Source organism: Chanodichthys erythropterus, chromosome 21, assembly GCF_024489055.1.
Source record: "Chanodichthys erythropterus isolate Z2021 chromosome 21, ASM2448905v1, whole genome shotgun sequence".
NCBI classification, from domain to species: domain Eukaryota; kingdom Metazoa; phylum Chordata; class Actinopteri; order Cypriniformes; family Xenocyprididae; genus Chanodichthys; species Chanodichthys erythropterus.
The window spans coordinates 35,403,920-35,430,994 of NC_090241.1; the positions used below are offsets into that span (position 1 = coordinate 35,403,920).

Consider the following 27,075-nt stretch of genomic DNA (forward strand, 5'->3'; position numbering starts at 1 on the left):
GTTCGTATTATGTTGGTGTCTGCTCCTGTGGATTCCTGTTTATCTCCTAGTAAAGACTTATTGTGACTCTATCTCCTCGTCGTGTGATTAGTTTACCAGCAAACGTAACACATTTGAGTCCAGCTGTGTTTGATTATACTGATTGGACTTAATTAGGAAAGCCACACACCTGTCTATATAAGACCTTACAGCTCACAGTGCATGTCAGAGCAAATGAGAATCATGAGGTCAAAGGAACTGCCTGAAGAGCTCAGAGACAGAATTGTGGCAAGGCACAGATCTGGCCAAGGTTACAAAAACATTTCTGCTGCACTTAAGGTTCCTAAGAGCACAGTGGCCTCCATAATCCTTAAATGGAAGACGTTTGGGACGACCAGAACCCTTCCTAGAGCTGGCCGTCCGGCCAAACTGAGCTATCGGGGGAGAAGAGCCTTGGTGAGAGAGGTAAAGAAGAACCCAAAGATCACTGTGGCTGAGCTCCAGTGATGCAGTCGGGGAGATGGGAGAAAGTTGTAGAAAGACAACCATCACTGCAGCCCTCCACCAGTCGGGGCTTTATGGCAGAGTGGCACGTCGGAAGCCTCTCCTCAGTGCAAGACACATGAAAGCCTGCATGGAGTTTGCCAAGATGGTGAGAAATAAGATTCTCTGGTCTGATGAGACCAAGATAGAACTTTTTGGCCTTAATTCTAAGCGGTATGTGTGGAGAAAACCAGGCACTGCTCATCACCTGTCCAATACAGTCCCAACAGTGAAGCATGGTGGTGGCAGCATCATGCTGTGGGGGTGTTTTTCAGCTGCAGGGACAGGACGACTGGTTGCAGTCGAGGGAAAGATGAATGCGGCCAAGTACAGGGATATCCTGGACGAAAACCTTCTCCAGAGTGCTCAGGACCTCAGACTAGGCCGAAAGTTTACCTTCCAACAAGACAATGACCCTAAGCACACAGCTAAAATAACGAAGGAGTGGCTTCACAACAACTCTGTGACTGTTCTTGAATGGCCCAGCCAGAGCCCTGACTTAAACCCAATTGAGCATCTCTGGAGAGACCTAAAAACGTTTACCATCCACCCTGACAGAACTGGAGAGGATCTGCGAGGAGGAATGGCAGAGGATCCCCAAATCAAAATCCCCAAATGTTGCATCTTTCCCAAAAAGACTCATGGCTGTATTAGATCAAAAGGGTGCTTCTACTAAATACTGAGCAAAGGGTCTGAATACTTAGGACCATGTGATATTTCAGTTTTTCTTTTTTAATAAATCTGAAAAAATGTCAACAATTCTGTGTTTTTCTGTCAATATGGGGTGCTGTGTGTACATTAATGAGGAAAAAAAAGAACTTAAATGATATGATAGCAAATGGCTGCAATATAACAAAGAGTGAAAAATTTAAGGTGGTCTGAGTTATTTTGTTTAACTGTCTATATTTTTAAAAATAACAAAAAAAATGTGATTCTCAATTGATCCAGAATCGCTCTAATATATTTACAATATTGTTCAAAAGTTTGGTGTCAGAATTAATACATTAATACCCTTTTTTATCAAGGAAGCATCATGTTCACTTAACTGCAACATTACCTAGTTTTAGCGATTTGAGCAAACCAATAGTCTGTTACAATTTTAACATAGACAGAGAGGTTCTTTTCACTTTGGCCAGTATGCAACCACTCAAAACACTTAGAAACAACCTAGCAACACCTTAGAAACCATCAGAACACCCTTGCAACTGCATAGCAACATGATAAAAACATTTATTACAGTTTTTCATGTCACTAAAAAAAAAAGTTAAGTCAACTTGTAATTATTAATAATAATAATAATAATAATAATAATTCATATTTTTAATTTAATTACATTTATAATAAACATAATTAATTTGTGAATACGACAATGGCAAAAATTCATTTGAGGCCATGTGTGATTTTACCATGGTTAAAGGGGTTTCAGACAACCTAATTTGTGTCGTGACTAACAAGAGCCCTTAACCATGGTAAAATCATTTACCCACAGCCTCAACCGGCTTATTGTGTTATTTAATCACTAAACATCCAGAGGTTGTTCAACTTATGAGGTTATGATGAATGAACACACCTTCAGTTTTCTATGAGGAGAGACCTGGACAAATCACTGTCAGCACTGATAATTCAGATCTATTAAATCATACGGTCTCATTTCATATTCAGAAACGCAGATATTCAAACCCTGCAGTGTTTTCTATGTTTGTCAGACACCAGGGTGTTGAAATGCACTTGTATTAGACAAAACAGTATTCAAGGTGACCTGACAACACGTCTCATCTGTAGCAGCAGCAATGCATACCACCAACACCACGCCTGGAGTGCATCTGTCACTGCTAGAAAAACACGCACACAGACCACACAACTATAAAGCATTGACATGCAGAATGCACTTAAATAACCTTGTACCAGATAACCTCGACAAGCTGTGTAAAAATGGCTAATCGCCTGTGTGTGTGTGTGTGTGTGTGTGTGTGTGTGTGTGCATCACTATCTGGTGCAGTGAATGCGATCATAACTAAAGGAGACAGGGCTGTAAGGAATCATTCAGTGATTAATGGTACAGTCGCATTGGCAGATCACTGTGGTGACCTTCAAACGCTCTGAAATGTGTTTAGCCTCTTTTATTTTAACGTGCTTTGCCTTTTCTCCTTTGGTTTGTCAAGGTTTTAGAGGTTAAAAGGGCGAAAGTGGTAGATAAAGTGACTTAAAAAATATCCTTGACCCTTATACTCGACCATGTGCTCACTGCGTATTATGCACTACGCTTTTCTCAGTACATTGAATTATTTTTGCATACACACAACCATCATACACTGTCTGTTCACTTTGTCTCTCCATGTAAAGACATTCTGCCCTGTTGCTCACTTGAGACAAAACACACACACACACACACACACACACACACACACACACACACACACACACACACACACACACACACACACACACACACACACACACACACACACACACACACACACACACACACACACACACACACACACAGTATGTATGCATGTGTATATATATAAACTATATATATATATATATATATATACTCTATGTATATATATATATATACTCTATGTATATATATATATATATATATATATATATATATATATACATAGAGAGAGAGAGAGAATAATACTGTAAATACACTGCGTGTTTATTACTGTATATGAACTGTATATGCTATTAATCGTGACACTGTGTGTAAAAGTTTGTTTACATAATATATGTGTGTGTACTGTGTATATATATATATAAATACACACACATGTATGTGTATATTTAACAAAATATATTTATGTATAAAATATTGGTAACACTTTATTTTAGGGTCTCTTAACTAGTTGATTATAAGCATGCATATTACTAGAATATTAGCTATTTATTAGTACTTATAGCACATATTAATGCCTTATTCTGCATGACCTTATTCTACATTCTTAATCCTACCCAATACCTAAACTTAATAACTACCTTACTAACTATTAATAAACAGTAAATTAGAAGATTATTGAGAGAAAAGCTGTAGTTAATAGTGAATATTTTATATTATATTATATTATATTATATTATATTATATTATATTATATTATATTATATTATATTATATTATATTTATTATATTATATTATATTATATTATATTATATTATATTATATTATATTATATTATATTATATTATATTATATTATATTATATTATATTATATTATAAATATACACAGTATACACACGTATATAATGTAAACAAACCTTTATTATATAATTTTATATTATATATAAATCTAGAAAATCTCTACACAGCTATTTACATGCAATATTTAATAGTCACCAACCAAATAACCATCAAACAAGTCAATCAATCAACCAAATAAATAAATAAATATTCATTCTAAAGTCATATGATAGTATACAGAGGGTTTTTATTTTCAGTTCAGCTACTCCTTTATGAAAGAAACAACATTATATATATTGTATCTCCAACATTCATTGAACCTAAATACTCACCGTGCTTTCCTTTAGCTCTAATTCAACAATTTAGCATCTCACCTGACAGAAACCGAGTGAGAAAGTGAGAGAGAGAGACCGCACCACTATTTAATTTGACTTTGTGAGCACCGGATATGAAAATTAAATCAAGACTAATGAGCAATGAACAATAAAAGAGGAAGATAAACGGTCCAGCGGCCACCAGACAGACAAGGTTGCTGAAGTCGAATAACTTTATTCTTTCATAATTCCCCCATTCAAAAGCGTGCTAAGGCAATCAAATCCCAATTTTTAGGGAATGCCATCTTTGCTACATTTGGCCAAGCTTCCATCAGAATAATTTCCTCTAAAATGCTAATGAAAAGAAACAGAGCAGAATCCAATGTAAAACGGTACAAAACAACAAAAGGGCTTTCTGAAAGAGCGTTATTAAAGGACTAGTCAACGCTGGTAGAGTCTGAGAGGGAAAAAAAGTCAAAATGCCAATTTATTGAAAGTCTTTACAGATGAAAACATTGCGATTTCAAAGGAATATCAGCCTCTATCACCTCCCAACAAAAATAACTTATGTTTATTCCACTTAAATTATAAAAGTCCCAAGAAATAACATGTTTTAAGTTAAGTATTACGTTCCTTTGACAAAAGATGGTGCAGACACTGGGGAATATTGTCTTTGCCCGCAGAAAACCCTCTGAAAGACGGGAACTCAAGCACGATAAGAGAATTGGAAAAAAAAACAACAACATCAGCTCTGTTCTAACGCAGCCGGATGAAATGTTTTTCAAGGTAATGCCGTTTCTCCCCGAGGAATGAACAGTAGCAGTGTTCATATTGAAAACAACAAAAATAACACTTATTAGAAAAGCAGAGACTTTCTGGTCTAGACATTATGAATCTGTGTATTGTACACGGTACGATTAGTTTTACAATTAGTAACAGGCTCTTACATGAAATTACAATATGTTTATAACTGTACTCTACACATAGTTTAGAAAGCAAATCACATCCAAATAGTGCTTTAGTGCTGTTTTTTGTTTTTGAATTTGAAAGCCCAGATAAAATCAGTCTAGTTCACAATTTTAAAAGACCTAATAACTATGATGTATTCACAAAGCACATATGGTTCACAGACTCTTAAGGGGACAAACACAGAGGAAGAGAATATCTGTGTCTGGGCTGGAGGCCTAGTGGTTATTGGATGAGTTCAATCAATGCACACCTTGCAGAGTGGTCTAAACGCTTATTGAATATTCAATTAGTCGAACAAGCTGCAATGACTACTCTGTGCAGCCTGGAGAGAATCTTGGAAAATATCTCCAGAGGCAAAAACAAGATAGGAAGCATCTCACAAAATCAGAAAAGCAAGCAGGGAATGCATACATATGCACACACAGACAAAATATAACTCTAAATCTGGAGCATCAGTTATATCGTCATTATATCAACCTGCTCTAAAACTGCTAAAGCATTAAGGCATTATAGATTTAACAATATGTCTTTGTGTAAAGCTGCTTTGAAATTATATTTATTGTGAAAAGCGCTATACAAAAAAATGTGACTTGATGTGACTTAGGGTACAACAAGTCCGTAAGTCCCTCCTTAAGGACAATATTTTTTCTGTTAAATTAAATTAAATACAAATATAATATATAAACAAACAAAAAAATAACATTTAAATAAATAAATAATATAATAATATGTAAAAAATATAACATACAAAAAAAAATAAATAAATAAAAAAAAATAAAATAAAATACAATAAAATAAAATAAATAAAATAAATATAACTATATAAAAGTAAAAAAATAAATAAAATAAATTAATATATAATTAAAATAAATGAAGAAAATAAAATAAAACATAATAAACAAAAAAAACCTATAATATATATATATATATATATATATATATATATATATATATATATATATATATATATATATATATATATATATATATATATATATATATATATATATATATTGTATTTATTATTAAATTATGAAATTATTAAATAGAGCAAGATGTTATAAAAATATTTTTCCTGTTGCCAAAATAAATAAATGTATGAATAAAATGTATTATTTTATAATAACAATAATAATATATATAAAAATATTTTTTCTGTTAAATTAAATAAAATATAAATATAATATATAAACAAAAAAAATTAAAATAACATTTAAATAAATAAATAATATAATAATATGTAAAAAACAACAAAATAAACAAATTAAATTTAATTAAAATACAATAACATAAAATATATAACATACAAAAATAAAATAAATAAAATAAAAATGTTATAATTATATGAAAGAAAAAAAGAAAAATAATAAAATAAATTAATATATAATTAAAATAAATGAATAAAATAAAATAAAACATAATAAACAAAAAACAAACAAAATAATTAAATTAAAATCCAATTAAAACTAATTAAAATCTATATATATATATATATATATATATAGAGAGAGAGAGAGAGAGAGAGAGAGAGAGAGAGAGAGAGAGAGAGAGAGAGAGAGAGAGCAAGATATTATACAAATATTTTTCCTATAGCCAAAATAAATAAATGTATGAATAAAATGTATTATTATTTATATTAATAATAATAATAATAATAATTAAAATACATTAAGTATTTTCAAGTATTTTATAAGGCCTTGTTTTATTCACCCTGAAACAAAACTAAAAATCCTGCACTCTCTTTGGCCTCAAAACGTCAAATATTAAATGACATAAATATTCGAGATGCTGAATATGTAAATGTAGAGTCACAAAGATGAAGAAGAGCTGAGAAAATTACGAGTAATTGCTCTTTTTCACTTGTTTGAGCCGGTCTAGATGTCAGAGATACTGTACGGCAGCCTGCAGTATAATGACAGAGTCGAGTCAAATCAGGAAGAGCTTCCTTTAGAAATTAACAGCCCATCAAGGTGAGATCGCTATCTGCAGCCTCTCATCCCATAAAGCAGACACATCACTGCCTCATTAACCAAATAATGAAGATGAGTCTGATTTCAAAGCTCAAAGTGTCTGATCTTATTCATTTTCATCTGCCCTCCTCAGCTTTGAATTCTGGACCATGAAGAACATCTCAGAAAATTAAAATGCTAATTAGAAAAATAATATAAATCCAAAACATCCTAATTAATAATACAAACGTTTAAATCCTGAGTTCAAAATGTTCCAATTATTCACAAGCTTTTATTATATAAGGAATTAAATTATTGCTATGAGACCACCAGGTGAAAACCACACAATGCATCATTCATGTCCATACCAAAATTGAATAGTGTCAGGGGCTTAAACAAACAAAAAAGCAAAAAGCAATGTTCGTCTGGTGAGCACCACTAATTACATTTCCTTACCAAATGTTACAGGTTTCTCAATTTCCAGCTATAAGTAAGTGTATTATATATTGAGTGTTTTATTGCCTTTTTACGTCTCAACAATAACGACAAAGCGTCTGCATGCAGATACCGAAATGAAGATGGACGTCTAATAAATTTGCCAAACTCTACAGCTAAACTGCTCTCAATCTTCACTGACAGTCCAAATGGTGGAAGAAAATGTTTATGGAGAACAAACTATAGATGGTGTCCTTCTTCCCCATTTCATGGCTGGCTAGTGTGACAGGTACTGACGCAGAAGTATGATTGATTGCCACTTTGTTGAACAAAGCAATTAAGTCCAATAGAGGAGAAGTTGTTCTGGAGGAGGGGAGGAGGGTGCCTGAGTTTCTTAATGACACACAAGCTTTAGAAAAGGTCTCAAAAACTGCTAATGAAAATTGATGATACAAAAAGAGAGAGAGAGAGGGGGAAAGTAGCAAGAGATGGCATGATAAGTTGGTGGTCTTTATTCAAAAAATGTTGCACTAACATACATAAGCCAATATGAAATGCTGTTTGCAACTCATTTTATTTCCACGATGTACGAAGACCAAGACATCTCACATGATGTGATTACAAAAGACACTGCTTTCTCAATCAATACAGATTCACAAGTCTCAATTAACGTCCACAGATATTCTATATTCAAATATTGTATTTCTAATATACAGCAATCAGTCACAGTGCTGTTAGGCAGCAATTTTCCCACCTTGAGTCTAGAAGGGGCAATTCGACTGCATTTCATTGGTAACCCTAGAGGTCGCAGATCATACATCAACTGTCCTTGGAAAAAATGAAGAGTAGTGTATAGCCGGTTAAGGTTTCGATTGCTTCAATTCCACCTCTCGACTAACAACAAGTGATGGAGTCACATCATTAGTGTACACAGATATTCACGGACACGGTTTTTCAGTCAACAGAAGCATCCAAACTAATGAGTCGGTCAGACCCTTGAACATCCATATGAAATACACCTAGAGCACTTGACCTGAGAATGCATTTAGATAGAAAAAAATGACATGACATCAGGTAATATCTCCACCTTTCTAAACCTAATTACACTTTTGAGTTGTGTGACAGTACCTCAGCTCTGTTAAATACTAATATTTATCTGTTTTATTCAATAGTAGCATTTTTCTTATATGCTCTCATATATATACAGTATATATATATATATATATATATATATATATATATATATATATATATATATATATATATATATATATATGAAAGAGTTGCAACTATGGCAGCTGAGAAGGCCATTCTTTGTGTTCTTTTTGAAGAATTTTTAAAGCCTGATTAAATCGGTATAAATACGTTGTTTAATACTACAAAATACACTCGATGTTACAGTCACTGTTCTTGCCGTTCAGGATAAAAGAGAATATCCCAGTCGAGTGAAGGGATTTGTGGAAACTTCTAATTATTATGATACAACATTTGCCTTGCATTTCAGCATGAAAAAAGACAAACATTTCAGGTGAAGGATAATCCACTTCTTACCTCCAAAACTGTGTTGATCTATATTATTTTTATTGTTATCATTATTGCTGTTGTTGTGCGATATTGTAATATTTACCATTATATAATCAGAGGACTTTAGAATAACTCACGCTATGAAGCATTAGTTAAGCATTAGTAAATAGTCAATTCATCATTTATAAAACATTAATAGACATTTGTAAGCCATTTATAAATACAGCTATAAATGCTTGGTTCTTGATTTATAAGCATATCTATAATGAGTTTAATAATTGTATTTTCATACTTTATTAATGGTCAATTTATCATTTCTAAATTATGTATTACATTATTCACAAACCAGTTATTTAGGAGTTGTCAGTTGTTCACAAGATCATTTAGGAAGTGTAAGTAAATGATTTCATAAAATATTTAAATGTACATTTATGCATCTTATTATTTAGACATATAGTATTAGTTACCTGGTGTGTTAATAAATGCTTTATTAACATATTCCTAGTGTCAAAACTACCTCAGTACTAACTTAAAAACATTAGAGAACAGCAGTACAGAAGATCACTGAACCTTGAAATCTCATTTATAAAGCTTTAGAAAGCATAAATAGTCCTCACTTTAGATGAGCTCACAAAAATAGTTAACTGACCACTTCTAAATGTTTTATAATTACCTGAATTAATCACGAATTGCAGTAGGAATATGTGTTAATAAAACATTTACTAACACACTAAGTAACTATTACTGTGTCTAAATAATAAGATGTATAAATTAATGTTTTAATAGTTTATTAATCATTTACTTACACTTCCTAAATGAACTACTGACAACTACTGAATAACTGGTTTGTAAATAATGTAATACTTAATTTAGAAATGATAAATTGATTATTAATAAAGTATGAAAATACAATTATTAAGCACATTATAGATATGCTTATAAATCAAGAATAAAGCATTTATAGCTGTATTTATAAACTACTTACTAATGTCTATTAATGTTTTATTAGCAATGAATTAACTATTAACTAATGCTTAACTAATGCTTCATAGCGTGTAGTTATTATAAAGTGTTACCGAAAAATTTATTAAAGTGTCACTTCACAACACAATAGCAAAATATATAAGTATAGCATTTTTATGTTACATATATGTTATATATACCCATTGTTTGAGCTGTCTCTTTAATACTGCATGGTTTATATACAGGTTCTTTCTGGTTCTCGAATCTGATTGGCTGAGAACTGTGCAGTAGCACTACTACCTTTTCACTGCTTGTATCACTCCGCTTGAAGCTGTCATGGCTGCTGAGCAAATCATCCACGTATTTTTTTTTACAAATACTACACTTGTTCCACGAACTGTAGTTTTAAGAGGTTTTTTTGGGTGAGAATGTAGTTATTTAGACCTAAAATATGTGACTCATATTTAATCATAGCGCCTATTTTACAATTTGTTTAAACGTTTTCAGAGATGTGAGCTCGTGCTCGTGTACCCGCCGAGAACAGGTTCATCTCGGCCAGTGCTTCTGGGATTTGCCGCTGTCTCATATAGAGGATAAACATGAGATATAATTAGTTCCCTTTCAGTCGGTCACGTTCGACGTACGTCAGTAGTGACCGACGAATTGGGATATCGCTTAGAGAGCCCTATCATCTTCGTGTAAACTAAAACAAGCCAATGGAATTGGCGTGCGATATTTGCATAATGCGCACCGCCCCCGTCAGGTGTATATAAATAGGAAGCAGATGCAATCGCACTCTGTCTTTCGCTTCGGAGCCATTCACTGGTGTCCTGTTTAGAAGACTCCTTTCTTCGTTTGTTTATTCTAGAACTTTGCCTAAACAGAAGAGGATTTACAGCGAGCTTTCAGTGCTGGTGAAAGGGCACGTTCAGCGAGGTTGCGAGTCTCCGAGGAGCTGAGCTATAAGCTCGAAAACTGCTGTTTTCACAGCAACACAAAGAGTGTGTGCGTGTGTAGCGATTTGGGCCGGTTCCTCGGTGTGTCAGGGAGTGGTGTACCTGACACATCGCATCGCTCCCTGGGTGCTTCAGCACGAGTGAGTTGACTTCCCCTTCTAAAAGAGCTTTACAGACGAACCCTGACAGTATGTCATTTCGTCTGTGCGTTAATGGGTGCGGTCGTTCCCTGGTCCCTGCTGATGGGCACAATCGTTGCATCTCGTGTTTGGGCATTCTGCACGCTGAAGCAGCTTTTGTGGATGGTTCATGTTCACATTGCGGGAACATGACTATCGCGGTGCTGAGGTCGAGGCTCTCCTTCCTGAAGTCTCAGGAAGCGGGGGTCCCCTCTCCTATGCCGTGTACGACTGTTTTTTCCGGCCCCGGGAACCGGAATGACGGTACGGCGCTGTATAGGAAGGGTGATCTGAGGATTACGGTCAGGGCTTCCCCGCCGAGCGGAAACGCTCCTCGGGCCCCTGCCGCCTCATCAGCACCGCAACCCATCGTGCCTACGTGTAGAGCCGGTATCCTCGCGTGTACTCGCATCCACTAGTCGGTAGACGTGTTGTACCCACTCTAAGTGTCGGCTTGCAATGCCATTCCCGCCACTGGCCGGATACGTGCATACTTTCCCTCCAGTCGTGTTCCCCGCTTGGCGAACCCTGTCGATTTCCTCCGCCTCCCCCTTCGGCTCGGACATTGTGGAGTGTCTGATGCCAGGCCTACATCCGTCGCTGATGCTGTCTGTTGGCTGGGGCCCATATGTCGTGACCCCTCTACGTGAGCGGTCCCATATGTGTAATTATCCACGGTTTAAAACTCCCTACGGGCCGAGTCCGTGTCTTTCCCTTAGCAGAGCCAGCTCTGCTGTCACCTGTCAGATGAGTCTCCCCCTACCAGGTGGAGCCATCCCAGGGACTCCATATGCGTACTGCCCCCCGGGCCAGTCCATATGTGTATTCCCACGTAAACTCCTCCCCCATTGGGTAGGTAGTGGTCTCCGCAGCGTCCCTTACGGGTTCACTTCCCCAGTGTGTCTAGTTTACTTAGTGGGTAGTGGTTAGACAGCAGTAGACTCTCTCGGTGTAAGCTCGCCCCCTTCACCGCCAGCCGGTGCTATGAGCGGCTGAGCTTGCGCTGGGCACTGGAAGGGGTTTCGTAACTGTGGCGGTTTAGTTGGGATCCCAATTCGTTGGTCACTACTGACGTACGTCGAACGTGACCGACTGAAAGGGAACGTCTCGGTTACGTATGTAACCCTCGTTCCCTGAAGGAGGGAAACGGAGACGTACGTCCCGTCGCCACAGTTTCTGTACCCTCGCTGTAGCGCGGACACCAGTTGTCTCCTCAGCGAAAAACAGAGTGCGATTGCATCTGCTTCCTATTTATATACACATGACGGGGGCGGTGCGCATTATGCAAATATCGCACGCCAATTCCATTGGCTTGTTTTAGTTTACACGAAGATGATAGGGCTCTCTAAGCGATATCCCAATTCGTCGGTCACTACTGACGTACGTCTCCGTTCCCTCCTTCAGGGAACGAGGGTTACATTACGTAACCGAGACGTTTTGGCTACATAAAATGGGCAGTCTTTGGTCTTATCAATCTATTGCTTTTTTAAGTAAATCAAATTGGGCAATGTTAAATTTAATAATTGAATATTAAATGCTGTATTTAACTTGCATCCTGTAGAGTGCTGCTTTTGTACGTTTGATTGAATTGTACAATTGTGTTTATTCCCTATAGTCATTTATAATGGCTATTGTTGTTCATTTAAATATTGTTGTTCAATAAATATTATTTTATATAAATAATATGTTATATTTGGTATTGAGAAAGGGTCCATTAGTGCATTATATGGATTGAGTGAAAGTTACATTAATACGCCATTGGATGGCGGCAAACTTTATGAGTGAATGAGTCAGTCGCAAGAGACTTTTAAATTGAAAAGGACTTTTGTAAACAAAGGATGTTGTTAAAAATGTAAAAATGACAAATATAAAGATCGCTTTCGTCAGCGGACATTCAAACATTATTATAATGGATATAATATTATGGATATCGACTTAAAGAATGAATGCAATTTCAGACACAGGTAATGCTCGCTCAGGCGATCTTTCTGTCTCTCTCTCTCTCTCGATAATACTGTACAATATACAATGAGTTTCAATGGAGGGACTCAACATTCTTTCGTTACTAGTTCTAAAGTGATGCTTTAGTATTAGTAACAGAGCCTTGGTCAAACTGTCAACTTGAGATTTGAATTAAGTAGTTCTGCACAAAAGAGGGTTTTAAAGACACTCCGTTGTTATTTATTATTTATTTACACACTCATGCCGTCAAACTGCTGTATAAATGCAATATCACACTCCCTGACAGCACCACATCTGGTCCGTGTGTAATCCACATGTACCAGATGTGGGCCGGATCAGAGTAGCTTTTAGTTTGGCAAGCTACAGATTTGAATAAGCTAAAAGTTTAAAAAGATGTTTGTGGTGCATTTTGCCAATTAAAGAGAATCTTTCATTCTGACCAGCTCCATTTATGATAGCTATTCTCTAAAGTGCTGTAGGTTCTTATTTTTTATCTTTCAAGTACAGTTGAGAGTTACTCAAAATGACCTATTTTTTGACAAAACTTGTATTAAGTCACAAAGATTTCTCCTGAGATGAAAGGCAAAAGTATACACAAGTGTTGGCTTTCAGAAAGGTTTCATAAGCTATTGATTTAATTTCCCTTTGGGATTCTACTGTCAAAAGAGAGAGAGAGAGAGAAAAAAGTTAGTGTTCTAATAGAGATATACCACTGGGGCTCTCCAGTTAAAAGAGCTTAATTAAACAGGTCGTCTGCTGAGACTCGCTCCAACACCATGAACCAAGAAGAACACAACACAAATGTCAAACACTGAAAATGGATTTTTTTCTCTTTCTGTTTTGCCTGTGCCAAACTCTTAAAACTTGGGCATAAAAGTAATAACAAGCTCTGTGACAGCAAGCTGCTGGTGCCTGGGTTTTATGTAAGTGTTTTACAGGGAGCTTTGCTTTATGAGCATTATGCAATGATTTTAGTGCTTGTCTTAGGGGGAGGGAGAAAAAAAATCACCATACAATTTATTCAGCCGTTCTCCATGACTGCCAAGAACACAACAAACCAACTACAGATATATGAATGCGGATCTTCTGCTAAAGAAAACAGCAATGCATTATGGTTTTCTCATGTACAGAAGCAGGTATCAATGTACTTTCTTACCAATATAAGTGAAAAAGAATAATAAACTGAAGAACAGACAAGGCCATGCACCTTATTTAGTAGAGATGCTATTACATTTGTAAGCAATCAAACTTATGATTCTCTCCTGGAATGCAGAAAATCTTAGGAGTCGTTCACACAGAAAGCATTTTTCCATTCCACTGCACTACTTTTCCATTGATTTTCAATGCTAGACGAATGTGTTTGAACATTGCATTCACGTTTCGTGCATGACATAGCATTCTAGTAATGTGGCGCTCAAATCAAAAGTAGTTAAATGTTTAAAAAACACGTCTCTAGACCTTGAACATTTTTGTTGTTTTAACAGCAAAAATGCATTGTGTGTGAACCGGCCCTTACTTCTGATTGGACCTGTGAGCAACCACCTGACAACTTCACAGAACAGCAAAGCAGCACAATCGAAACATTTGGAACACATCTGCAACCATGTAGCAACACCTTGACAACCAGCCATAGTTTTTCACTCTCACATTCTGTTCACTGTGAACCGCAGTCATGTTTCCTCAGGCCAGCGAAGCCTTTAGCAAAAACTCATTAAAACTTTGTTGATCCAGCACAGACTGTGAGGACACCACCCAGACAAAATGTCAGGCCAGAGAACACTAACTCTGCCATCCCCTAAACACTTTTGACCTTTAAATTGTTCTTTGGGGTTGGGTTTATGACATTGCATTTTTTGGATTGGAGTTTTGGTGTTGGCCAGCCTTCGGAAGCAGCAACTGGCCAGTGTTTTCAATGCACCGCAATCACGAACCAGAGAAATGGGCGATCTGTAGTTCTAGAGATGTCAATTCACAATATATAGTGTAGAATCTTTATTGGAAAAGGCTAGACTTCCACACTACATACTGTACTTGTTTTGTCAAAAGTTGCTTATTTCCTTTTCATGATGCTTTTAAGTCCTTGTAGAGATAAAATACAACAAAATGAGTCAAGGATTACAAAAATAATTAAAAATTTAATGTTCAATGTTCAATTTCATGTTCAATTCAATGTGTTACTTGCCGTATCTTTGTAATTATTGGTGAAAGTGAAAATAAACCTACACCAATCTTCTTTTTTCAGTGTAGCAAAAATAAAACAGATGTATCAACTGTATCAACACTGCAAAAACAATTCAAAAGAAAATTAAACATCTGCTAAAATAAGGTAAATCACAACAGACATGCTCTAGACAATATGAGTTTTCAACAAGAAAATCAAAGATAAAAATATTTGCTGATATTCTTGGAAATATTAATACAAAATATCAACATAAATACAAAATATGTAGTATTTTTTTTATCCCTTAACAGTTTTCCACATCTTTTATTACATAATAAATAAAGTATTACATAGAATTAAACAAATATTATATATAAATCATTATATTGATTTTTTTTTTTTTTTTTTTTGGAGAAGAACGGGGGGAACAATGCATATTAATGAACATTAAAACAAATGTAAATATGCCAGATTATAGCCTTAGTCTAATTTCCATCTGCAGACCCCCAGGCAGGTTGATGTTACACATAAAAAGAAAGAAAAGAAAAGAAAAGAAAAGAAAAGAAAAGAAAAGAAAAGAAAAGAAAAGAAAAGAAAAGAAAAGAAAAGAAAAGAAAAAAGAAAAAACAAAAAAAACAAACAAAGCTGTATACACAACACAATAAGACAACACAAACACACTAATACAACAGTCAATATTAAATTATGATGTAAAATTTAAACCAAAAACAGTTAAAAATGGAAGGATGGTGTAACCCAGGTTACCAAAAATACATGATTGAATTAAATGAGTCAGGACATTTTTTTTTTTTCTTTTCAATTTATCATTTATTTTCATGAGTATTGGGACATCCAATTGAATTATTCTGTGTTTGTGAGAACTGACCAATGAGGATCAAGGATGTTGTGTAGCGCATTTTTTTTTTTTGTTTTCCTGAATTCGCACGCGGCTGGAGCTCGCGCTTTCTCTCTCATTCGGCTGATCAGAAGAGCAGACGTGATTCGAGTTTCTCCAAAGAAAGTAACAAATTTGATCAATCAAATAGAAATATGTGATTTTAATCAAAGTTATATATAATCAGAGACGATTTATACTGTGAAGAAGTAAAGTTCATGTAAAAAAAAAAAAGATTTGAGATCTATAATAGGCCTATGTGACGCAGCTACTGAGAAGAAGCCTCGTAACGCATAGTGCGTTGAAAAAAAAAGATGTTTTATAAGGAAAACTGAGAGTTCATTTATTTTTGAGAGCTGGATGAGCGGAAAGTCAAGTTTTAAGAATTCTACAGACCTAAAAGATTGAGTGTTCAAGTTCATTGTGTTTTGGTGAGTTAAAATTCTTATGTCATGTATTAATCTGGGTAAAATATTCCTGAAATGTTCATATTAGTGAAATGTAAGGAAAAAGAGAAGGATGTATTTTAGTTTCCTTTAAATTTTGATCTGTATGATACAAGACCACATGTGGTGAACGAGTGTTGCACATTCATATGTAAATATGCGATCGCCATTTTGATGCTGTGTTAAACTGTGGTAATGGATGTAGAATCTGTATGTTGCGGGAAAAAAATACTAATGATGATTTTATGACCTTGTATTCAAGGTCAGGTTTTTTTTTTCTCCTTCTTCTCTTCTGTTTCTTGTCTATTTTTCCTGGTTTGAGTGAATCTTTATCCTGTCGAGTGCAATGCTGAGTTGCTGCAACACGATCGATGCTTAACGGAGTGGAGTTTATGGGTTCCGGGATTTCGTTCTAACTCCCGTGTTCACGGAGGGAGTGGGACTGGCGAGCCACACGGACCAAACAGCGAGCGTGATTTTGTGATACTGATCTTGTTGTTGCCGATTTGGACGGTAGGATTGAACTAACAGCACTTGCACCTGATTCACTGTTCTTTCAAAAGGATTCGATTATGGAGGATAGACTGAGAAATGCACGTTCAATCCATGTTCACAAAGTTGTGAATCATTTGAGAGACTGAGTTACTGAACACATTTTGAAAACTGAGGTTTAAATCTGTGAAGGGAATTAAATGTGAATTTATTATTGTTTTTTTTTTTTTTGCTTGATCAAATGTAATTGCTTTTATATATTTATTTATTTTTCTTTCTTTTATTTCTCTGGTGTTTTATTAATTTGAAGCTAGGAATAGACACATACAAAAAAAAGGGGGGATTTCAATTTTATTTTCCTCATTTTCGATATTTAAATTTTCATTCATAAGGTGAATTCATCATTAACTGGGTTAAATTGATTAATTCAGAAAAGGAAAACTGAAAGAGACAATAGTGAAACCTAGAAGGGAACAAATGAGAAGTTAATTTCATTGATTTATAAAAATTATTTTTTTTTACATTTTTTTTTTTTCTTTTGGTGATTACACTTACCTTTTGAGTCCTTTGAGCACCATTGAGTCTTGAATCCTGTAAGGGACATAAGAGAGAACAGAGTTAAGGATACTAGAAAGAATTTAATTGGGGTTTAAAGACATTTTCATTTTATTTGTTTGGGAAATATACATTGTATTTTATTTCATTTAATATATTTTTTTGTGTGTGTATTTTGTTTTATTATATTATTAATTTTTTTTTTTTTTTTTTCCTCCATATTACGCATTCCAATAATTTAAAATTTGAAGCTTGAAAAATACATCGAGTTAAACCTTACTTGTTGAATGAGTGGTTTATTATTGTTGTGACATCCTTATTCTCTGCAGACGAATTTAGCCTTCTGATTTAACTGGTCCATACGCAGACTTTGCGTCTACTAAATTGAGTGAGGTGTTACAAAGTTGGCGAGCCAGCCAGGAGAATTTGGAGTGTCATAAAACAATAGTGACTTCTCATGTGTGTGTGAAAGCAGCGTATACAGTGTAGTTGTGAACTATGGATATTGTGAGACGTGAGAAAGTGAGTGTTTCTGATGCTGTTCTAGTGAGCGGTATAACGTTATCTGAATCCGATCAAGAGCTTGAGTCATGGCTGATGCGTTATGGTAGTATAAAGCGAACCTTGCTCATTGATAGTCCAGCCTCAGAATTTCATAGGCAAGCTATCATAGAGTTCCAATGTAGCTCTGCTATGGATGTGCTGCGACTCTTGTTGCCGTTACGAATCGTAAGCACTTCTAATGCAGACACCTGCTTTAATGTACGTGCCTTGAGCAGTGTTTACTCGCAGACGACTGGGTGTGATGTCACTAGAGATTATCTAGAGGAACTGCAAGAAATTGCTAGAATTAGCGGAAAACCCTTTCAAGTTGTGATTCAAGAAGAGCTAAAGAAGCTTAATGCTGCTAGCTCTCTCGTTGAACCGTCACCCACGTCGAGTGATGCCACTGATTGTCCAATTGTGGCCGATTCTCAAACCCGTCGGTTATCAGCTCAGTCTCAAAGAGTAGTCGAAGAGATAACCGCTCCGCAATTGTCAGATAGAGCATCTTTGTCAAGTAGCCAACAAAGCAAATATCAAAACCTGACCAAGACCGATGATGAAAATGCGGTGCCCACATGTACTGCTCTGCCTATGAATGTACTAAGCCCCCCTAGCGTACAACGCGTAGTAGTCGAACATATTGTGCGAGCTACTGATGCTGTATCAACTCAGTACATCCCTGTGCATTTGAGGTCGTTTTCGGGGAAAGTTCCGAGACCAGCAAATGAACCTGACTTTGAAAGCTGGAGGGCGAGCGTTGATTTTTTGCTTGATGACCCATCCATTTCTGACTTGTCTCGCACCAGGAAAATACTGGATAGCCTTTTGCCGCCAGCGGCTGATGTTGTAAAGCATATCGGTCCTCAAGCATCTCCGTTGGTATATTTAGAGCTGTTAGAGTCTGTCTATGGGTCAGTTGACGATGGCGACGAGTTATTGGCAAGATTTATGACTCTGCTGCAAAACCAGGGGGAGAAACCCTCTAGCTACCTGCATCGGCTGCAAGTCATGCTGAGTGCGGCGGTGCGGAGGGGAGGCATTCCAGAAGCCGAACGTGACCGAAGCTTATTAAAGCAGTTTTGTAGAGGGTGTTGGGATAACCGGTTGCTTGCAAATTTGCACCTTGAAGAAAGAAAGACCAACCCCCCTTCATTTGCTGAGTTAGTAGTGTCGGTTAGGGCTGAAGAGGACAAGCTAGCTTCCAAAGAGGAGCGCATGCGAAGTCATTTAGGAATGAACAAACCCAGTTTACACCCTTTTAAGTCAAAGGCCATCACACATCAGCTTTCCACTCATGTTGCTGAGGTAGGGGGTGAAACAACTGTTGAGACAGATCCGAAAAGAACGATGTCGAGTAGTCACATGCAGATAGCTTCTCAGAAAATGTCAGGTTCTAAGAAGGGGCAGGTTGATTGCCAGGAATCTGTGGAGTTTTTGAAATTAAGAGGAGAAGTAAATGAGTTGAGAGCACAAGTCCAGGCTATGGAGTCAGTTGTGCCGAAAAAAACATTGTACACTGACTCAAGTTTTTCAGAACTTGCAGAGTTAAGAAAGCAAGTAGCTGAGTTAAAAACTCAAGTGGTCACATTAGAAGCACAGAAAAGTCAAACTCAAAAACCGCTAGGTTCCCATCGAAATTTTGAAAAGGCGTGGCCTAGACAGTTTGAGTCGAATGAGGTTAAGCAGTCTCAGATGAGTGGGACAGGCATGCCCCGACCTCGTCCTGGGTACTGTTTTCGCTGCGGCGAAGACGGACACATTGTCACCCACTGTGAAAATGACCCAGACCCTTCCAAAGTGGCTAGAAAACGCTGTTTGCTGAGGGAGAAACAAGCCCAATGGGACTTGCAGAACCAGATGAAATCACAGCAGGTAAACTCCAGGCCGTCTCTGCAGTAGGGCATGCAGAGAACGGGACTGAGTTTCATTGCCCTAAAAAGAGCAGAAATGTTTTTGACACTGGTTCAAGTGGTAGAATGTCAGGAAGGTTGCCAAAAGGGTTAATTGGGACAAAGTGTACTGCCCGGTTGTGCATTGATGGAATACAGGTGAATTGTTTATTGGACACTGGGTCCCAAGTGACCACGATTCCGTCTTCTTTCCACAAAGCACATTTAGCAGATCATCCAGTGAAGTCTTTAGATGCCTTGTTGGAGGTAGAAGGGGCCAATGGGCACTCTGTACCCTATTTGGGGTATGTGGAAGTAACGTTAACTTTTCCTAAAGAATTCTTGGGGTCAGAAGCGGAAATTGATACTCTAGCCTTAGTGGTTCCTGACTTGGTGAGAGTGCAACAGATTCTAGTTGGGACAAACTCCTTGGATGCCTTGTACGATACCCATGCTCAAGGAGATGTTGAGCTCAACCCAGCTTTCAATGGGTACCGAGCTGTGCTTAAGATTTTGAGTGCCAGGCATAAGCAGAGAAGTGCAGAGACTTTGGGGTGTGTAACCTTGGGTGGAGATGATGTTGAAACAGTGCCTGCGGGTGGTATTGCAGTGTTTGATGGTTATGTTTATCTGAATGGCTGCTTCCCAGAGAACTTAGCAGTCATTGGGCCTTCTGAATTGTCTAACTTACCAGGTGGTTTAGTCATTGCCAATGGTTTGCACACTTTGCCCAGCAAACGTTCTTTTCATGTGCCTGTGTTGGTTAGAAATGAAACCCATGCCGACTTTGTGATTCCTCCAAAGACGGTGTTAGCTGAAATGTATTCTGTTCAGCAAGTGATGGAGCCTTCCCAGGGAAGTGACTCCTCACAAGCCCAAGAGAAATCACCTGAAACGCATATACACATTGATTTCGGTGACTCTCCTTTGCCGACCGGATGGAAGAGTCGTATCTCTGCTTTACTGAATGCAATGCCTGAAGTTTTCGCCTTGCATGATATGGATTATGGCCATACCGACAAGGTGAAACATCGCATTAGGCTTAGCGATGAGACCCCGTTCAAACATAGACCCAGACCGATTCATCCCCAAGATATCAGTGCAGTTAGGAAACACTTGCAGGAGTTGTTGGATGCTGGAGTGATTAGGGAGTCAGAATCTCCTTTTGCTTCTCCCATTGTTGTGGTGAGAAAAAAAGATAATTCTGTTCGGCTTTGTATCGATTTCAGGAAGCTGAACGCGCAGACCATTAAGGACGCCTATGCCCTTCCAAATCTTGAAGAGGCATTTTCTGTGCTTACGGGCTCCAAATGGTTCTCCGTTCTCGACCTGAAATCAGGATACTATCAGATTGAAATGGACGAGCAGGATAAGGAAAAGACGGCCTTTGTGTGTCCCATGGGTTTCTGGGAATTTAATCGGATGCCGCAGGGGATAACCAATGCCCCAAGTACTTTTCAGCGGCTCATGGAGCGTTGCATGGGGAGCCTGAACCGGAGTGAGGTTCTGGTCTTCATCGACGATCTAATTGTGTTCTCCGAAACCCTTGAGGAGCACGAGCGCCGTTTACTGCAGGTCCTTAACCGGTTGAAAGAGTATGGCTTAAAACTTTCTCCCGACAAGTGTAAATTCTTTCAGACGTCTGTGCGGTATCTGGGGCATGTCGTGTCTCAACAGGGTGTGAGTACTGACCCAAGCAAAATAGAAGCTGTAAAAACCTGGCCGAGACCACAAAATCTTAAAGAGTTGAAATCCTTTTTAGGATTCGCCGGGTATTACCGGAGATTTGTACAGGATTTTTCCAAAATTGTTAGACCTTTGAACGATCTCACAGCAGGGTATCCCCTTGTTAGGAAGAGAACTAAGTGCAAGGAAGTAAATCGGCCCTACTTCAACCCAAAAGAGCCATTTATGGATAGATGGACTGCAGAATGCCAAAGAGCGTTTGAAACCATTGTCGACAAACTGACAACTGCTCCAATTCTGGGCTATGCTGATCCTAAACTGCCTTACTTGTTGCATACCGATGCCAGCACTACCGGGCTCGGTGCTGCTTTGTATCAAGAGCAGGAAGGACAGTTAAGGGTCATTGCATATGCCAGTCGGGGTTTGACTCGCAGTGAGGCTAAGTATCCAGCTCATAAGCTGGAGTTTTTAGCACTTAAGTGGGCGGTGACAGTTAAGTTTAGCGACTACTTGTATGGGAGTGAATTCACAGTAGTAACCGATAGTAATCCCTTAACATATGTCCTAACTTCAGCGAAACTCGATGCCACAAGCTACCGGTGGTTGTCCAGTCTGTCCACTTTCAATTTTAAAATCCAGTATCGAGCGGGTACCCAGAATCAGGATGCAGACGGATTGTCTCGACGTCCAAATGATCAGCTTAGGGATGATTTGGAAACCCAGAAAGAACTAGAGCGCATAAAGCAGTTCACGTTAAACCATTTGGGTGAGGCCGAACAGCAGGTTATGTTTCCTGAGGTCGTGAAAGCAATATGTGAGCGAAACCAGATTTGCCAACCTTCTTCTGTAGCCTTGGTTGAGTCCTTAGTCGTGACTGCAGATGCATTACCCCAAGCATTTATGGATGAGCGTGACCATGGCCTACCTGCCATTCCGAGATTGTCTGGGGATGATTTGATGCATAGACAGAGGGAAGACACTGAGATAAGGGAGATCATTGAATGTCTAGAGTCTCACAAAAGACCACCTAGTGGGAAAGGGAAGTCACTGGACATGGGGTTGTGGCTTAAGGAATGGAATAAGTTTGAAATGAGAAATGGGTTGTTGTATCGGAAGCGTCTGGATCAAGGAAAAGTACACAGACAGCTAGCGTTGCCTAAACATCTCAGAGAGATGGTACTTACCTGTTTGCACAATGATATGGGCCACCTAGGTGTGGAGAGGACCCTTGATCTTCTTCGTTCCCGGTTTTATTGGCCACGAATGGCCAGTGCTGTGGAAAGAAAGATAAGAACTTGCGAGCGTTGTGTTAGAAGAAAGTCTCCTGTGCAGAAGGCTGCTCCATTGGTAAACATACAGACCAGCAGGCCATTAGAGTTGGTATGTATGGACTTCCTATCAGTAGAACCCGACAGCAGCAACACGAAAGACATTTTGGTCATCACTGACCACTTTACGAAGTACGCTATCGCTATTCCCACTCGAAATCAAAAAGCTCAGACAGTTGCTAAGTGCCTCTGGGACCATTTTTTAGTGCATTATGGTTTCCCAGAGAAGCTACACAGCGATCAAGGGCCAGATTTTGAGTCCCATACAATCCGGGAATTGTGTAAAATTGCTGGCATTCGTAAAGTAAGAACAACGCCATACCACCCTAGGGGAAACCCAGTAGAGCGGTTTAATAGAACACTGTTGCAGATGCTAGGTACCCTAGAAAACAAACAGAAAGCTCATTGGAAAGAGTATGTCAAACCGCTGGTGCACGCGTACAATTGCACCAGAAACGACGTTACGGGCTACTCACCTTATGAGCTCATGTTTGGAAGGAAACCTCGGTTGCCGCTGGACATTGCTTTTGGCATCCTGAACGATGAACCTTGTCAATCCCACTCAAAGTATGTAACCTCTCTAAAGAGTAGGCTAGAAGAGAGCTACAAGTTGGCCTTAGGAAATAGCATGAAAGTAGCAGAACGGAATAAAAAGAGGTTTGACAGAAATGTAGTGGTTTCCAGTTTGGAAGTGGGTGATAGGGTTTTAGTTAGGAATGTCAGGTTGAGAGGCAAACAGAAACTGGCAGACAAATGGGAATCAGATGTGTACATTGTGTTAAAGAAAGCACAAGATGTTCCTGTGTATACTGTTTGTCCTGAAGGGAAAGAGGGTCCTGTCCGTACTCTGCACCGAGACCTGCTCTTACCTTGTGGGTTCTTACCTGGTGTGGAAGCGGACAAGGCCATCTTACCCAGGGTGCGTCAAAGATGTCGAGCAAGGCCTCAGTTGGGTATGGAAAATGCTGATGAAGCAGGAAATTCAAACGATGATGAAAATTCTGAGAGTGAGTCTCCTTACTGTTTTGTACCCAGAGAATCAGTAGAAGTGGTTACTCGTTACATCCCACCTGAGAGTTCTCCTCATCATATGGGTAGTCTCCCAATCCCAGACTCAGTAGAGGTTGAAGTGGCAGGTACCAGCCAGACAAATGTTGATTCCCTGAAAGAAAAACAGCTTGAGGTTAGTGAGGTAAACAAACAAGTGTGCGAAGTGAATAAAAACTTACCTGTGAGTGATGGAGTGGAACCCAAGAATGTGGAAGGTGATCCGGGAGAGTGTAGAGCAGATGACACTGCGATAGTGTCTGAGAAGGAGAATTGTAACAACTGTGAGTTAGTGAATGAGTCTTCTCAATCACTAGAGGATGTAGAGCAGAATCCAGTTGAAGAACTGAGGGTTGTTCAGGATGAGGAAAATTATCCTATACCTGAGATGGTTACTGAAGAAGATTTTTCAAGTGAAGGGATGCCAGAGGAAGGAAACTCACAGTCTGAGGGTGTTAGACGTTCCACAAGGCAAATCAAACCCCCAAAGAAATTTCACTATCCTAATTTAGGGAATCCTTTAATTTCAGTGGTTCAGTCCTTATTGCAAGGACTAAGTACTGCTTTTGCTCAGTCTGAAGAGAATTCAGAATTGTTCTGGAATAAATGTGTCATGGTACCGGGTGACCCCTTGTCAGTACTGACAACACAGCCATATGCATGCTCGAGGACGTGCATGAGATCAAAGGGGGAGGGTGTAACCCAGGTTACCAAAAATACATGATTGAATTAAATGAGTCAGGACATTTTTTTTTTTTCTTTTCAATTTATCATTTATTTTCATGAGTATTGGGACATCCAATTGAATTATTCTGTGTTTGTGAGAACTGACCAATGAGGATCAAGGATGTTGTGTAGCGCATTTTTTTTTTTTGTTTTCCTGAATTCGCACGCGGCTGGAGCTCGCGCTTTCTCTCTCATTCGGCTGATCAGAAGAGCAGACGTGATTCGAGTTTCTCCAAAGAAAGTAACAAATTTGATCAATCAAATAGAAATATGTGATTTTAATCAAAGTTATATATAATCAGAGACGATTTATACTGTGAAGAAGTAAAGTTCATGTAAAAAAAAAAAAGATTTGAGATCTATAATAGGCCTATGTGACGCAGCTACTGAGAAGAAGCCTCGTAACGCATAGTGCGTTGAAAAAAAAAAGATGTTTTATAAGGAAAACTGAGAGTTCATTTATTTTTGAGAGCTGGATGAGCGGAAAGTCAAGTTTTAAGAATTCTACAGACCTAAAAGATTGAGTGTTCAAGTTCATTGTGTTTTGGTGAGTTAAAATTCTTATGTCATGTATTAATCTGGGTAAAATATTCCTGAAATGTTCATATTAGTGAAATGTAAGGAAAAAGAGAAGGATGTATTTTAGTTTCCTTTAAATTTTGATCTGTATGATACAAGACCACATGTGGTGAACGAGTGTTGCACATTCATATGTAAATATGCGATCGCCATTTTGATGCTGTGTTAAACTGTGGTAATGGATGTAGAATCTGTATGTTGCGGGAAAAAAATACTAATGATGATTTTATGACCTTGTATTCAAGGTCAGGTTTTTTTTTTCTCCTTCTTCTCTTCTGTTTCTTGTCTATTTTTCCTGGTTTGAGTGAATCTTTATCCTGTCGAGTGCAATGCTGAGTTGCTGCAACACGATCGATGCTTAACGGAGTGGAGTTTATGGGTTCCGGGATTTCGTTCTAACTCCCGTGTTCACGGAGGGAGTGGGACTGGCGAGCCACACGGACCAAACAGCGAGCGTGATTTTGTGATACTGATCTTGTTGTTGCCGATTTGGACGGTAGGATTGAACTAACAGCACTTGCACCTGATTCACTGTTCTTTCAAAAGGATTCGATTATGGAGGATAGACTGAGAAATGCACGTTCAATCCATGTTCACAAAGTTGTGAATCATTTGAGAGACTGAGTTACTGAACACATTTTGAAAACTGAGGTTTAAATCTGTGAAGGGAATTAAATGTGAATTTATTATTGTTTTTTTTTTTTTTGCTTGATCAAATGTAATTGCTTTTATATATTTATTTATTTTTCTTTCTTTTATTTCTCTGGTGTTTTATTAATTTGAAGCTAGGAATAGACACATACAAAAAAAAGGGGGGATTTCAATTTTATTTTCCTCATTTTCGATATTTAAATTTTCATTCATAAGGTGAATTCATCATTAACTGGGTTAAATTGATTAATTCAGAAAAGGAAAACTGAAAGAGACAATAGTGAAACCTAGAAGGGAACAAATGAGAAGTTAATTTCATTGATTTATAAAAATTATTTTTTTTTACATTTTTTTTTTTTCTTTTGGTGATTACACTTACCTTTTGAGTCCTTTGAGCACCATTGAGTCTTGAATCCTGTAAGGGACATAAGAGAGAACAGAGTTAAGGATACTAGAAAGAATTTAATTGGGGTTTAAAGACATTTTCATTTTATTTGTTTGGGAAATATACATTGTATTTTATTTCATTTAATATATTTTTTTGTGTGTGTATTTTGTTTTATTATATTATTAATTTTTTTTTTTTTTTTTTCCTCCATATTACGCATTCCAATAATTTAAAATTTGAAGCTTGAAAAATACATCGAGTTAAACCTTACTTGTTGAATGAGTGGTTTATTATTGTTGTGACATCCTTATTCTCTGCAGACGAATTTAGCCTTCTGATTTAACTGGTCCATACGCAGACTTTGCGTCTACTAAATTGAGTGAGGTGTTACAATTGTCATTAATCATTTTCTTCCATCAATTACATTTTCTTCTTCTATTTAAGCTAAAGATGTTCTTGAAACATTCACAAATCATGAAACATGAATCCAAAGAAATTCCCAAATTGTCAATAAAAATATACAGTTTAATTGTTATGCTTATAGTAATTAAAATGTTTATTGTAAATTATTAGTAAATTAGTGCGTTCATACATGTATTACTCAACACTGTAACTTTAAACAAAATGACAACCACAGAAAATAGATACATCACATCATATACACATTTCCCCAAAAAGCAGTTTGAAAAAATCATTTGAGATCCATCTCTTCACCTGCGTTTGACCG

General features: G+C 37.4%; 2 long non-coding RNA genes across 2 annotated transcripts; both read right to left on the bottom strand.

Moving 5' to 3' along the window:
• Positions 1–17,316: 17,316 nt before the first annotated feature.
• Positions 17,317–26,379, bottom strand: LOC137010913 (uncharacterized). Its single transcript, XR_010893426.1, has 3 exons — positions 26,340–26,379; positions 17,509–17,544; positions 17,317–17,416 (listed from the first exon to the last, which is right to left on the bottom strand). It is a non-coding gene; the product is annotated as an uncharacterized lncRNA (long non-coding RNA).
• Positions 24,065–24,526, bottom strand: LOC137011716 (uncharacterized). Its single transcript, XR_010893511.1, has 3 exons — positions 24,388–24,526; positions 24,187–24,264; positions 24,065–24,119 (listed from the first exon to the last, which is right to left on the bottom strand). It is a non-coding gene; the product is annotated as an uncharacterized lncRNA (long non-coding RNA).
• Positions 26,380–27,075: the final 696 nt, after the last annotated feature.